General features: G+C 38.5%; 1 pseudogene; it reads left to right on the top strand.

Annotated features, from left to right (window-relative positions):
* The first annotated feature begins 415 nt into the window (after window positions 1-415).
* The window catches only part of LOC114098622 (ubiquitin-conjugating enzyme E2 E1 pseudogene), a 65414-nt pseudogene continuing 52819 nt past the window's right edge, over window positions 416-13010 (top strand).

Genomic DNA, 13010 nt, shown 5'->3' with positions numbered 1-13010 from the left:
GGCCGCTCCGTGCTCGGTGTAAGCTCCGATAAGAGTAGGCTCCAAGAAGCAGTCCCCGTGGGCTCAGTTCCGGGAGCCGGAATTCGGCCGCTTAGTGCTTGGTGTATGCTCTGATAGGAGCAGGGTCCAAGAAGCAGCCTCCGCAGGCTCCCCAGCCCTGGGCCAGGGCGGTTCCGGGAACCGGAACTCGGCCACTCCGCGCTCGGTGTTCGCTCCGATAAGATCAGGTTCTAAGAAGCCCCCAGGCACTGAACCCTAGCAATCTGTCTGCAAGCCGCAGGCGAATGGCAGCCTGAAATTACCTGTTCTATGGCTGAATGAGCTGCGGTCAGTCGAAAACAGGGATGGTGACGTCAGCTTTCCAACTTGGTGGCTGCTGGCCTCCTCTGTGGTCTGACCGGTGTGGAGAACAGAGATGGACCGCTTTCTTCCCCCGTCTGAAACCCAGAATTCAGCCCTGAGTACGGTGCTTGCACGGCTGGCAGAAACTGCAGCGCTGTATCCCTGCGTCGCTATCTCCTCGTTTCCCAGCACGTGCTGCAGACTCTAGCCGCGGGGCGATTTGCTGAATATGCAGTGTTACCCTCCGTGCGACAAACCTCTCGTGTTTGAGTCCCCGTAGCTGATCCTCGTGCGATGGAAATCCTTCCTCCAGGTTCTGGAGCACCCCACTATTGCTGGAAATTCCTAACAAGATAGCCTTTAGCCGTCCTGACTTGTCATACTCCCACACAGTGAAGCAGCACACGGGGGCAATGCACTCCCCTCGCTGCCATCTTCCGCTGCCTCTAAGTCAAAAGTTCTTGATTTTATATGTAACAGTTGGTATTTTAGCACTTTAACTTTGTAAATTAATCAGATGTCTCTTGTAACACATTTATGAAAATTAATCACATTGATGTTAAATCTAATTTATTCATTTTTAACTATAAAAACCAAGATATCAAATAAATGTAGTCAACAGTACTAGCTATATTTTCCTGGTTGAAGAAAAATCCTAGAAGCAATGGATATTATATTCCAGATATTTTATAGAAATCAATACTCTGTTAATTGACCACCTAGAAAACTTTCTGTTAGTAATTTTAAAAACATCTTTACTCCCATCAGTTTATCTAATTTAAATTGAAACTTTTTAAGTCTTGTGAACTAAAAGGTGTTTAGATTTATTTGTCTTTTAAATTTTGATTTATGGGCACTCATTTTTCTATACCAATTTTGACACCATGTACATGATATTTGGATACAAGCACACATGTAGATACAGTATAATACAGAGAGAGGTGTGCATACATACATAAAACAGACAAGAGACAGAGATCTTGTAGCTATTTGTAGGTTGATCTCCACAGGTATGAGGCAATGCTACAAATGTTTATTAAAAGCTCTATTATGTTTAACTTGTTAGAAATTAAAATAGAGCTTATGAGACTTTCACTTTATGACTTAAACATAGTTCAGGCCTGTACAGTTGGAAATGGTAGGTATAAAGTCTGACAGCCGTGACAGACACTGAAATCAAAGGTTCAGGTGGCCACTTATCCTCCATGCCTGTCTGTTGAGAGCCACAGCCGAAGGGGCCCCAGCAAACTTTCAGACTGCCAGCTGATGATTGGCTCACAGCGGCCCCAGCAACTTCTAGCTGATTGGCTCCTCTGCTGTGATGCTCATTGGGCTGTTTCCCGGCCCTTTCAGACTAAGGAGCTGCTCATTGGGGGACTTTTTATTGGCTCCTCCCACGCGACCCAGCCAATTGGCCTCAAGAGCAGGAGGAGTGTGGGAGGTTGAGAGGCTGAGGAGAAGCCGGTGGTGGCAGTTGGGCTCTGAGGGTTTTTCCTGAGGAGCTGTTTTGTTTGGTGTGTGTGGTTCTAAAAATAAAGTTTCTTTCTTTTGACAAGTGGCTCCTGAATTGTGCCCAGCCAGACTGCGGCACCTGTCAAATTTATTCTCAACATCACCATGTCTGTGTCTTTAGGATTTTGTAAAAGGAGATTTTCCAATACATTTGAGAGCTAATCCTTGAAAAATTGGCCTCTGAAAAAAGAGTGTAAAAACCTATGTAGTTAGATAAAATAAAACTGATCAGAAAACTATATTAATGTAGGTATGCAAGATCAAGTGTGAATTCACCATAAAACCATGAGCTCAAAAATATAGAGTTTTAAAAAGCAGGAGTTCTAAAAAAATAAAAAAATGACCTGGCCATAATTACTCTAGTAAAGGAGAATGAAGAATATATCAGATCAAAGTTCACTGTTTTTTTTTTTTTTTTGGCTCAGATTACAGCCAGTTCAGATATTCAAAGAATGAGGAAGCCTTGAAATCCTTAGGTAAAGGTTCTCAAGGTAAAGAAGACTTGTATATGAGATCATTCCTTCTTCCTTCCTTGTGCTGTAGTGTTTAGGAAGGAACTTGTTAAGAAAACAGGGTGCTCTATATGTGTAATAAGAATTGTAATGCATTCTGCTATCATGTATTTAAAAAAATAAAATCAATATAAATAAATAAAATGAAATAAAATAAAAGTTACAATTAATACTCAAAAAAAAAAAAGAAAGAAAGAAAGCAGGGTGGTAGAATGAGAGAGCAGATAAGGTAGCCAGCCATTTAGGTCTCACAGTGGCTTGAATTTCAAAGTGACACTTTTTTTTCCTTTGGGTCATTTTGTTCTCTTCAAGCCTTGTAAGTCTTGTAAACTCTGCAATCCCTATAAACCTCTGCAATTTACATTTCAAATTCAAGCCTTGGAGAGATAGAGATTGGGTAGAAGCTAAGTAAGGGAAGTTGCTGTTTTGTGCAAAACCTCATGCACAGGGCATTTAACCATTTTTTTCCCCAGTTGGTAATCAGGCCAAGTTTGGATGCAGAAAATTGTGAGACATTATCTCTCATTACTTTTGAGGATGAGGCTGCTCTCTGAGCAACATGAAACAAACAAATGGAAGAGTTCAGATTCCATAGGTGCCTGCACTGAGGAACGGTCTCTTTGGCTAGGTGACATCTCCCTGATATTGGAGCCTTTAGTGGCCAGCAGTTTCTGCCCCTACTTCCATGCATGACCTCTGAATTTAACTGCTACCTTATGACATGGGTCATAACCTATGTGCTTTTTCATGGGTGGTCATGAAAAAGATGTAAGCCTCTAGATTATTTACCCTTACCATGTGATTTGTAATGCCTGGGAGAACATGGGACCTCTTTTTGCAATGAATTTGATCTGTCTGTGTTGAGCCTCCCATTAGTTAATGACCTTGGGGTGGGATAGATTTGGCCTCACCTAGAATGGAAGATCATAGCTGAGTCTAATTTAAATTTTTGGTGCAATTCATGTTTTTTAAACAAGGTCTGAGAAGTCCTTAGGCCTGCACATAGGAACATTGGACTATTTTCTTCCTTTTTATAGAATAGGCTGAGCTGTAGAATGGTATTAAGATTTGTATTTCCCTCTGATGGCCATGATTCTTTATCAGATAGAGAGTTGATATTGAGATTATGTTTGGCAGTAGAAGAACAGTAGGGGTAAAGGCTGGGATAAAAAGTTTACACCTGATGCGGGCCAAAGGAACCTTCAGAGGGTTATGGGAATATGTGTCTCTTTTTGCCACAGGAGCATAGAAACAACTATGGGAAGAATCCCTACAAGCTTATAAAGGCTTAAAATGTGAACAGAGAGAACCCAGGCATTTCCTTACAAACCACCCTATGTCCCCCTCTCAATCTTAGAATCTGATGGGTGAGGGGAGGGGTGTGCTCAGGAGGAGCGAGTGTGGGAGGGTGCAACACAGCTCATTAGGAGGTGCATGTGTTATTGGGGCTTTAGTTCAGTGCTGCTTGATGGACCAGTTTCCACAGGATACCCCATATGGGTAGTCAGTAGAGAAGTTGGGAAAAAACCATTGAGTTTCACTGGGGAGTGGCCCTGGCTAGAATCTCACAGTTGTTCCAACTCTTTGTCAGTCTCCATGCATCCAAAGGCAGATTGGGATTAGAGACAAGATATACCCATGCCAAAAGTGCTCTGAACCTGCATAGGATAATGAGAAATGGCTTTGGCAGAACCCCAACATGCCTGGCCCACAGAACAGGTGATTAGGAGCCACCTAGGCCGTGAATCCTGCATGCTGGAGAGCAAGGCCTATGTGGAGAGAGATCCTAGTCTCTGGGCTACCTCAGATGAAACCTACCTGTTGACCAAAGACCTCATAGGAGTAGAAAAGCAAAAGAATCCCCCAGCTGAGTTTAGATCACTTTACAAACTCACAGAATTGTGATATAAATCATGTGGATTTAAGTCACTTAGTAGTAGCAATATGGTAGGCAGCAATAGGCACCTGACAGATGGAAAAAAATGCATTCTCACAACACAGGAGGTTTATGGCTTCTGAGAGAAGAGGGGCAACGTGTTTGTCAGAGATCCTACAACAAGCAGCATTTTATTATAGATAAAGAAAGACAATCCTATACCATACTTCCTGCAAACTACAACCATGGAGCCTGCCAATAGGCAAAAAGAGCTCAGAAAGAAGAAGATCAGCTATGACACTGATATTCATAATAGATGATGGTGCTATTTCTGTGTAGTTATCTCAGCAATTAAATCCACCAAGTTCAAGATTCTAGATTGACCTTTGTTAGACTTCTTCATATCATCTTTGTTCTAACTTTATATCCTGTTCTATGTGGGTGAATTAAAAGTTGTATTTTCTCAGGCAATTTACAATCTCTGGTGGTAATTTACCTGATATTTCTCCGGGATAGATAGGTTCCTACCTTTGGATTTATTGTTTTCAGGGCCAGAAATCTCATTTCAGAAGAATTTTCTTTCTTAATTTGATTTCAGTACATAAAATATAAAATATATAAAAAGAAATCAGCAGCTGCAATTATAGAAACTGCTTTCCCAGTGGGAGAATTATACAGCTATTACTAAAGCATAGCACAATGTGACTGCCTGAAATATAAATATGCATACAAATCAACATCACTTCATATTTCAGATAAACACACAGAGCACAAACACTTCTGTACCCAAAACACCCTGATAAGGGGGATATAGGGAAAATGTAGAGTTCGTGTTTTGCTGGGAGAAATATTTGGGGCAATTAATTTAATTCATGCAACAAATCTTTATTGGATATGCATTCTCTGTCAAGTACTCTTCTGAAACTATGGGTACAGAGATACTAGACTTCTTTATTGTCTTCAGGGAAACTGTTGTCTAGTGGGGGCAAGTGGTTTGATTAGTATTATGACAGAGATAAGTATCTGGGACCACAGAGAAAAAAACAACTATATTACTTCGGAATGGAAGGAGGTCTCAGCAGCTCCCCAAAGTTCATCCTGAAGTAGGAGTAGGAGTTAGGCAATTGAGGTTGAGTGGGAAGGTTGATCTGGACAGAATAAATGAATTAGGTAAGAGTGTATTGGGTTGGGGGATTAAGCATTGTGGATATCTGTTGAACTACTAAGAAACTTTACTAAAACAGCACTCCAGGGTATACATAGGAGGGTTGTTGAGCAATAGACTTCATGAGGAATATTGTCCAGATGATCAATGGAACTTGTAGCACATCCTGAGGACTTTGCAGTTACCATGGCACAATGGGGGATTACCGAGGGATTTTAGGCAGGACAGTGATATTATGAGTTGATAAGATTTGTTTTTTATTGTATTATTTTTTTGTGTGCTGGGAATTGAACTCAGGACCTTGAACATGCTAGGCAAATGCTCTACCACTGAACTAAAATTCTAGCTCCTAAATTTAGTTTTTAGAAAGACATTACTAAATAAGAAAGACATTTCTAAATAAGAAAATGGAGAATGGATTAGAGTCTAAGCAAGAGGCCATTTCTGAAATCCAGGATGTAAAGGAGGAAGTTCCAAACAAGAGCAAAGGCATTAGTATTGAAGAGAAGTGGACAAATTTGAAAAATGCATATAATAAAACTGCATAGGTTTAAATTATGTATTAATCAGAATATGAGAAATTGAGGACATATTTCAAACTAGTTTGTTTATTATACAGTTTAAATAAAGAAACTGTTTACAAAGGTGAGGGCAGAATGTTGATGATTCATAAAGGAGACAGACAGAATGGGAAGTTATTTCCATCCCTAGCAAGTGAAGAGAATAATCACTGGAACCTGGCAAGGAAGTGCTGTGTGGGAAAACTGACAGGCTCTGTGACAGGGTCCAGTTCACAGGGTAATGGAGGGGTGGGGACTTGGGCATAACTACCTGACTTCTTTTTCTTCCTTCTCCTTGATGCCTTCCTGGGACTTTGCATGTAAATTCACTGATACCCTTCATATTGAGCCAGCTTCTAAGGACACAATGCAAGGCAGAGATAAGAAACAGCAGGAGTTTATCCAGCTCAGGAACACATTAGATGTTGGGGATCAAAAACAGGAGTTAGGGTGATTTCCAGAATTATACTGTGGTACACAGAGTGAATGGTCATCCCATTCATTGATTCAGGAAAGTACAAGGCAGATCAGTTTATCATTGTATTTTTGGAAATGGGAAGTTTGGAGAAAGTGAATATAGTTTTGGAGATGCTGAGTTTCCGCGGCCCTTGTTCATTTAGTAGACCTATGATGGGACATCTCTGTGATGATGGAAAGTTATTTATTTTAAAGGTAATAAGTTCTATCTCCATCGAGAGTCCTGGACCAACACTTTTTTTTTTTAACATTTTAGTTAGTATCAGTGATCTTGATGATCTGAGTCAATGAAAAAGTCTAAACAGTTTATTGTGTTTGAGTAAGGCTGGAACCAGTCAAACATGTTTCCATAAAAATGATTAAACTCAAACACATTTTATTGCTTTAATAGCATCAGCTTAACATATCATATTGAGTTGAAGTAGCATGATGAAATGGAAAAAGCTAGATTTGGAGCCAGACACAATTTAATTAGGATATGAGCTCTGTAATTTACTTGCTGTGTGCCCTTGGGCAAGTAATACAAGTAATATAATTTTTCCGAATTTCAGTTTACGATTTTATACATGAGGATAACACTTGATATGTCAAAAGTCACTAAAACAGTGCTGGGAAATGTAGTAGAGGTGCAAAGAGGTTAAAGCAACATTAAAATCTCCCATTTAAAGTTTTTTTTTTTAGTTAGAAATAATTTTTAGTGCTAGAAATCAATTCAGTAGTAAAACATGTATAATAAAACTTAGGTTCTCTGTGACACGCTTACAAAGATTTTTGTGAATTTGTCAAATGCTAACAATTTATTTCCAATAAAGTCAGAATTTAAGTAGATAATGTTTTTTTGATAATTAACTTTTTAAAGAAATCATAACTGGGCCAAACGTTTTCCCATTGCCAAATGGAATAAGTTTTCTGGAACTGCAACATTCCTTGTCTCTCATACTGTTTGCTAACTGATGAAAGTTTTTCTTGGCATTTCTATAAACCAGGCAAGTTTGGCAATGTGCTACTTTTTTTTCCTGTCATTAACCTGTCCAGTAGCATGAGACTGACCTGGGAAGGCCATTGGGATGGAGTTTTGCAGTTGGGAGAGGTGAAGGAGCCCCAAGTTTCTTGTGGATGCTTCACTGCTGTCAACAAACACTCTTAATTCACCAAGGTCTGCATTGCTAGTGTCTTTTATGACATACAAATATGGTAACACTAAAATGTATAAGCAACACTGTGCCAGTTGAGTTATATATTTCTATCATCAACATGCACTCTTAAAATTAGATGTGCAAGTGGCTTTTGAGTGAGACTTTTTGGGAACATTAAAATCAACAAGTAATATTTTAATAAAAGCTTGTTTTGATTATTAAAAGCAAAAAGAGAAACACTAAATAAAATCCTGCTACAAAGTAAATGGAAGTTTCTTATACTCTGCTGGAATGGAGAGCCCAGAAGGGGAGCTTCTGAATGTCCGGACCTCACTAAAGAAATTGAAAGTTGCAACTAAGGCAAAATTTCTCATCCTTCTGATCCATGAGGAATCTGTGGTTGCTCTTCAGTGGCATCTTTTCTGCTATCTGTGAATCTTCTTCTTTCTTTCATTCTATAGACCAACATTCTCTTCCTTTTTCATCATACTGAAAATGACTCATCTTTTAACCTGCATTCTATACCAGCCTTCAGCCATAACATATTCTACCAACTTCAATTAATTCATCTTTATAACTGACAACAATTTCTCAGGTTCATATTCTCAACATTTTATATGACTTGTCTAGCTAACCTTTCTGACCTGGATCTCATTAATTTCAGTCACCAGTCAACTAATGATTGGCTGATGTTGGACTCAAGCTATCCCTAAACCATGTGCTACCACCAGAGGGATGGCGTTGTGTGAGGGGATGCTTCTGCAGCATAAGCTGTGAGTGGAACATGCAAAGATAGGTGTATGTTTTACAAATAGAATCAAATAGAAAAATGTAATCGACCCATACCAATTCCAAAACGTGCTGTGACTTATTCTTGAGTTATATTTCAGTAAGATAGAAGAAGGGAAGGAAGTAATATGCACAAGTTTTGACATGTGGGAAATTATCTTGAAGCAATGGCAGTGTCCTTTTAAGCTACTAGGCAATCTCAGAGGTCATGAGATAGAAAGGTTCACAGACTAAATGGACATGCTTGAGTGGCAAATTAATTCAAAACAGTGAGAGCAAGTAAAACAGAAGCTAGGGGAAAGAGATCAGGTGAACTAATAGACTTGGTCTAAAATGCAATTGATATGTATAGATCACAATACCCAAGTTATGCTATGTGTCTATTTTCTGTAGATGTTTGTCTCTGTCTGTCTGTCTCTCCCCATTGTCTCAGCCTTCCTCCTTGATGTTCTGTATACAAAGACCAGAATTGAAATTTGGACAAAAGAGCCCCAGGTACCAACAAACAGAAGGCACCTGGGGTCCAAATACAAAACTGGTCTTTTAAGAGGTGCAGGAGCAAGTATACCTGGCTTAGCTGTAACTTGTTAATTAGCCTAGGAGCGATTACAGGTTTTGGATATATTCTCTCATACATTCTGTGTATTCTATCCATTTTGAACTTGTCTTTTGAGTTTCTAAATTACTTACTATTGATATTATATCTTGTGAATTCTACCTATGTTTTACAAAGTACTTGCTGATTTCTGGTTCAAGCTTAACATTTCTAATAGATTTCATTAATTCTCTTTATTTTTATTGTCTTCTAGAACAGAATTGACTATTCTCAAAGAATATAGCAAGCACACATTATAACTTCTATGGTGCATGCTGTGAGATAAAAACTTTCACGTATGTTGTCTCATCTAATATCCTCAACAGTCCTTAGAAGTTAGTTACTATTAAAATAGGAAGAAAAAGCTAAATGAAATTATGTAATTTGGGCAAAAATTCACAAGACGATAAATGGCAGTGCTAGAATTCACATAAGTTTTGTTCTTCCTCATGTTACTGGCTCACTGAAAGTTCCGAGTCTTGACGCATGGTGTAAAAGCCTCTAATATGGCCCTTGTATTACAATGAAGACATCTGCTTACAAACCTGTTTTCACATTATATTATAAGAGCTCACAGACAGGGACTGTGACTCATGTATCTCAGTATCTGCAATGCCTTGCCCAGGATTTCATACAGAATACATCTCAGTAAATGCAAATATTCCCTTTTTGAAAATTGCAAGCTGCAGCCTACCATATTATTTCCTTCTTTTTTTCTCCCTTATTGAGTGCCTCTCTTCCTTTCTCCCACCCACTCTTTTCCTCAAGGAGTCATAACATTGTTAGATGACCTTAATAGTCTCTGCAGAGGATGCATTTAAATAATTTCCCATCTTATCTTGTCCTTTCCCCTTGCTCACCATCTTTGTTTCAGACTGTGCTCTCACTGCTGAACATCTGTAGGGGGGAGAATGAGCTCTAAATGTCGGTTCAGTTCTCAGGTATTATGACCTGTCTTTTCAATAGCACAGGGAATAGAAAGCAGTTTTATTTAATGAGGCAGAACATCGAAGCTGCTAGTCCAGGAAAGATACAAAGAAGGTTGCTCATGTAACTTGTCAGCTTCTTGATTTTTACTGTGCAGGCCTTCCTACTTCCCTGGGACATGAAAATGTGTCATTTAAAAAGCACTAGATACATTTTTTTTTCTGGTTTAGCATGTTAAACGAATCTCAGACATTATAAAAAGTTGTAGAGCCTATAACTCTTTATGTGCCCAGTGTTTGCAAATTATCTACATGAAGCCACAGGGTAGCATAGAATTATAAAGTGTGGGTTAGTTATCATCTAGCAGAGTGTAAAGTTACTCTCTTTTATATTTTTCAGATAATAAACTGACAAAATTAATTTGGGAATGAAAATGTTTGTAGGAGACATTAAAAAGCACGGGCCTGTGATTTCTTTCGTCTGGAGAGCTGAACAGTCTAACTGGAAAGATAAATGGCATGCCCAAAGTCCTACAGTGATTTCTCAAGATTCTCTCACGCCCTGTGCTATTAATCCATTCACTCATCCAATGCATACACATTTATTGAGTTTTCCTATGCATCAGGCATAATGAATGACTAAGTATCAACTTATCCCTGAAAATACCTTATCTATGTCAAATGCCACAATCCTCCCAGACAGTTAATTTTGCCTGCCTCTGACATACCACAACCCTCTGATTGTGCTGCCTTGTAGATCCTCTCCCTTATCTGTTCCTGCTCTTGCTTCTTTCTTTTCCACTTTCTTCTTACTTCCCACCTCCCCTCCCTTCTTTCTGAAATGGTTGCTAAGTAAACGTGTTCAGGGAACTGGGATTGACACTGAGAAGGTAATACAGTCTAAGAGTTTCTGCTTTCAAGAGATCCTCTGTATAAATGAAGAGAAGCATGTCAAGCCCCAAATTACAATACAATGTAATGAAACTCTGGCTTTACATTTATGTAATCTCACTCGCATAGTCCATGGTAATATCTCAATAATTCTTAGGGGACAAATCTTCAAAATTTGAAACTGGTTCAAGCCATCTTTGTGTGTTTCAGAGTCCTTTGTATTTATTGTACATGCAATAAGTGTTTTCTGAATTATAAAATGGATCAAAATGCTGTGCAAATCATGTGAGACACAAGGTCCTGGCTTGCTGTCTTTGGTTTCTTGCTGCCTTCTCTTTCTTAGTTTTTTCCCCTGTGTCATGATGAAATAGTTTACTTTTATTGTCCACTTATTATGTGTTAAATGCATTGTGTTAAGTGAAGTAAATAATGTCATCCACATCTTACAAATGAACTAATTGAGGCATAGTGAGATAAAAAATCCAATCAAAATCATGATTCTGTGGAATTGAAGAAGCCTGGATTTGGTTCTGTAATGTGAATTCTTGTTTACGATTCTAAAGAGCACAGCAGATATAGAATAAGAGGTTTGGAGCCAAGTAGCCTTGACTGCTTTATACAAACTTGAGTAAATTAATTAATTCCTTTGAGTTTGAGTTTGCTGAAAAATGGTGATAGTAATATTTCCCTAAATTATTGCCTTAAGGATTAACTAAAATAAATATTCATCACATGTCTGGCACTGAAGAAATGCTGCTTCTTTCCCTTTTCCTCTCTCTTCAGAAACCCAGTATTCTTGAGAATGGGGACTTCCAAGTTCCTATGGGGAATCAGCATTTTACACCAGCGTGGAAGTTCTCTGTCCCTTTCATAGGACTTAGTGGGAAGCAAGCAATGTGGCAGTGAGAACGATGAAGGGGTTTTGGACTTCTAAAATCAATTATATTCCAGAATTAGAAGAAAGCCACAGTGGCCATGTTATGCAGGGGCTTTAATAAATGTTGCATCCGAATATGGAAGTATTCCTAGAAATTGTGCACAGTAGCTTCTTGGCAAATTTTCTGTCTTTGGAATTTCTTGAGAAAATTTGGGAGAGTAGCACATGGTTCCTAACCTTAGTGTCCTTTTCTCCAATCACAGAGTGGCACTTGGTGTGTGCCCTCTTGTCTTACTCTGATAGGCCCAGGGGTTTTAGAGTGCTCATCTCTTTTTGGAAGCTACGTCTTTGCTCCCTGCTCCATTCTTGGTTGCTTGTAACTCTCCTTGCTTGTTTTTCTTCCTATTTGTTTCTAAAGGAAAAAAATCTAGAGAAACACTTCTTATTTCAGGGGTTACTGATCATTAAAAAATGTAGATATTTTAAAAACATTTTATTAGTGCATTATAGCTATTGCATTATAGTGGGGTTCACTTTGACTTATTTATACATACATGGAATATAATTTGCTCTATTCAATCTCCAGTACTTCTTTTTTCCCTTCCCTTCTCCTTTTCCCTGTTTCCTTTCCTCTACTATACTGGACTTGTGTTTATTTATCTGTTTTATAAATAGGTGCTTTGTAGATATGCATAAAGGCAGAATTCATTGTGGTGAATATATCTATCCATCTCTCTCTCTCTCTCTCTTTCTCTCTCTCTCTCTCTCTCCCTCCCTCCATATATATATATATGGGGAGAGAGAGAGAGTTGTGCTTCCAGATCTGATATGAAAACTAGTCCTATTGCTTTCATTCTAATTAGTGGGGGCTACCAACCTTTCACTTTACCCCTAATTTACCTTTTAAAGACACCAAATTGAATATAGAAAGAAAGATGATAATGATTTGTGTCTCTTAATTTCTAGAAGATAATTTATGCTATGCCAAGAGATCATCTTGTGTGTGTGGTGCACACTTTTTTGACAGTCTAATATAGCTTTTAGAGCACTTACAATTTTTTAATTGTAAAAGATATATAAAATTATGGAGGATAAATATATATATATATGAATATTATATTATTTGGTCAAATTCATTCTGCAGTTCTTCCCTTTCCCTTTCCTTCCTCTATCCCCCTCAGTCCCCTTCCTTTACTTCACTGATCTTGTTTCTATTTTCATGGAAATCAGTCCCCACCCCACTTTTTCCCTGCTTACTTTGCTTTAGTTTCAGCATATGATAGAAAACATTTGACTCTTCACTTTTTGATTCTGGCTTATTTCACTTAGCATGATGTTCACTAGTTTCATCC

Source organism: Marmota flaviventris, chromosome 9 (genome assembly GCF_047511675.1).
Source record: "Marmota flaviventris isolate mMarFla1 chromosome 9, mMarFla1.hap1, whole genome shotgun sequence".
NCBI classification, from domain to species: Eukaryota; Metazoa; Chordata; class Mammalia; order Rodentia; family Sciuridae; genus Marmota; species Marmota flaviventris.
The sequence above is the reverse complement of the archived record's forward strand: the minus strand, read 5'-3'. Positions and strand labels throughout refer to the sequence as shown.